The sequence below is a fragment of the Priapulus caudatus genome, unplaced genomic scaffold (genome assembly GCF_000485595.1).
Source record: "Priapulus caudatus unplaced genomic scaffold, Priapulus_caudatus-5.0.1 Scaffold2794, whole genome shotgun sequence".
Taxonomy (NCBI): domain Eukaryota; kingdom Metazoa; phylum Priapulida; class Priapulimorpha; order Priapulimorphida; family Priapulidae; genus Priapulus; species Priapulus caudatus.
This window is the reverse complement of record NW_014579855.1, coordinates 20,848-23,882: the sequence shown is the minus strand read 5'-3', so window position 1 is coordinate 23,882 and position 3,035 is coordinate 20,848. Positions and strand designations below refer to the sequence as shown.

Here is a 3,035-nt window from a genome sequence, read left to right as displayed (position 1 = left end):
TGGGGCTACGTGACCGAGCCGGGGTCGCGGGATCGCAGGTAGAAATAAGTTCATCGGGTGAGTCAACGTGAAATGACAGGTGCGATATATAATACTATCTTGAGCGATGGCTGGATTTGATAGTTCACACGAACAGCTGAACTCATAAGAAATTTGGCGAGTAGAAAATCCAGGCACTGACTCCGTGATAAACAACCTTTATATAGTATGAGAACTCGCAGTAGCGCTATTTAATGAGGAAGTTATTCAGAGAGAGAGAGAGAGAGAGAGAGAGAGAGAGAGAGAGAGAGAGAGAGAGAGAGAGAGAGAGACAGCGAGAGGAGGGGGAAGAGGGTGGAGGAGAAGGGTGAAAGACAGAGAAGAGGGAATAAAATGGTGATTTGCCTATAGAGAGAAATGCAGACGAAACTGACGACAGCGCATGCGTGTCATAAATACGCCACCATAACAATATAACGAATAAAGAACAAGATCGTATAAAATGAAATAAAATAGAGAAATTAATTAGTAACGAAATGCCGTTGGCGACGACTGGCTTTATTTTTGCTACCGCACAATTTCATTTTTTGTGTTAATAAAACAACTGTATACACACTGTAAATATTCACAGTGACGGTGGTATTACTGAATTAATAAGACGAAATTAGTAAAACAAATTAATCCAGCTTTTAAATTTGTATTAACTAAATGGATTACATTATTGTAATTGGTCTATTTAATAGAATGATTGACAGGTACATCTAGCCAATCTGAGTTGTGATACCGCGTTCTAAAAACGTTTCTTAGTAATATACACTTAGATAAAACTGTCATTATATCGACAAATCAACGTTAACGCGTCAAAAACACGTATGAACTGGTCTACCAAATCAAACACCCAAAATTCAATTTTTATCTAAGCTAGGCGTGGTTATGTTGTTCTGACGTCCGTTCGCTGCCTTGCCCGCATATAAAGTTTAAAGTTAGGAATGAAACTGAAGTCATCGTACGAACCTCAAATACACGCATTTCTTAGCCGATATCATGAAATCGTAACTCGTAGCAGTCTAACGTTATTAAAACGTTAGAAACGCGTCTTTATACATTTAAAAAAATCGATTTCGGCGACGAGTCGAAACGACAGCGTGGATAGATCACACGCAGAGAAGCAACGTCTTCATTTTCATACCGGTATCATGTTTTGATGGATAGATCGTGACCCACTAGCACAGCGGTTCTTAACCTGGGGGTCGTGACCCCCATGGGGGTCGTTTGGGGGGTTTTCCGGGGTCATCAAGGGGTAATAAATGAAACAAATCCATTTAAATTCTATATAATTATGAGGGTGCTACAAAATTTCTTTTCCTCACTTGCCCTGTCGGGCAAGTGACTCAAATTTGGTTGCCCACAAGCCCAAAGCACTTGCCCGAATTTTTTTTTGATCGTCTGATGGCTGCGAAGCAATTTCAGCCATCCCATTGACTGAGTATTGACAGACATGTTTCCATAAATCTTTTTTTCTTCAATTTTTTTCGGGGGTCACGGTACTGACCAAGAATGTCTGATGGGGTCGTGGGGCCAAAAATGTTAAAAAGAACCACTGTACTAGCACGAGTAGCTACCTTGTCAGCTATCAGTGCCAGCAGCGAAGCGGCCCTAAGAAGTGATAGCCGATCTCCTCGGCGCCGTCCGTGTCTCCGAACGCGAGTGACGTCACGGGAAGCGCGGTGACGTCAGTCAGCGTGCCGTTGTCCTGGCGCCACACGCTGTCGTTGTTGTTGCAGTTGCACGTGGTTTTGTTGTTATCGCAGTTACCTGCCAAACGTTGTTATAGCTATAGAGAGGCATCGCTGGCGGGGCAATAAATAGAGACGGGGTATCAGGGGCGAGAGCCTTCCTTCCACGAATCCACAGGCACTTGGAGCGTTTCGATAAAATATAATGCTAAATAAATACGAAATCTATTTACTACCAAAGTCTTCATGTTTCTCTACTTTCTTCGCCTATTATTGCCGACAATTTCCTGTAAATGCCGTGCAAATGCTCCTCTGCAACACACATGCACACCGCACGCACGCTACCGCACACTGACAAATAAGTATCTAGTCATATATATATATATATATATGTCAGTGTGAGGCAGCGTGCGCGCGGTGTACATGTGTGTTACAGAGGAGCATTTGCACGGCATTTACAGGAAATTGTCGGCAATAATAGGCGAAAAAGAGTAGTTAAACATTAAGACTTTGGTAGTAAATAGATTTCGTATTTATTTAGCATTATATTTTATCGAAACGCTCCAAGTGCCTGTGTCGCTGGCGGGGGAGTAAGGAGAGGCGGTGTATCGGGGCGACGGCCCCCTCCCCTTCCACGAAACGATTCCGAAAAACGAGTTACGAAAACACCCCGAGGAACTTATTCATGAGCGTTTTAAATTTTACTTGTCGTTTTACAAATGGAGTGCTCGTTGATAACTGGACAACTGGAAGATAGATGGGGGAAGCATTAGGGTCATGTCACACCTTATCCGTGAATTATTGCGAGAAAACGAGTGGAAAGTTCGAGACATTCATTTATGATCATTTCAAATGTTCGAACCTCTATTTTATTTATTGTTTCCCAGAAAGAGCTCAACGAAAGCCAGAAATTGCCGCCTGAAGCGTTAAAATGCGCGCGGGTGTCCCCGCTGTGCGAGCATATAGCCCTCCCCCATACACACCTCGCTGGCGGTTTCTTCCTCATCGACACACACACACACACACACACACACACACACAGACCTACCCTGTGCTCCGCAGCCACACTTTAGCGCCACGCGTACAATACAGCCAACGCGCAACCGCACATATGCAACGGCACGGCGTACACCGCGCACGCACAGGTATATAACGACGCAACGCCAACGAGCCATGCATATGTACGCCCACGTACATACGCACGCACACGTACATACGCACGCACACGCATGCACATACGTTCGCTCACGCACATACGCACGCGCACATACATAATATCAGGAGTTAATAATGACAAATATTGTCATTATTAACCCCTGA

The 3,035-nt window shown here is 44.2% G+C and overlaps 1 long non-coding RNA gene across 1 annotated transcript; it reads right to left on the bottom strand.

Moving 5' to 3' along the window:
• Window positions 1-500: 500 nt before the first annotated feature.
• Window positions 501-2,809, bottom strand: LOC106819064. The gene is made up of 2 exons (XR_001395333.1): window positions 2,764-2,809; window positions 501-1,794 (listed from the first exon to the last, which is right to left on the bottom strand). It is a non-coding gene; the product is annotated as an uncharacterized LOC106819064 (long non-coding RNA).
• Window positions 2,810-3,035: the final 226 nt, after the last annotated feature.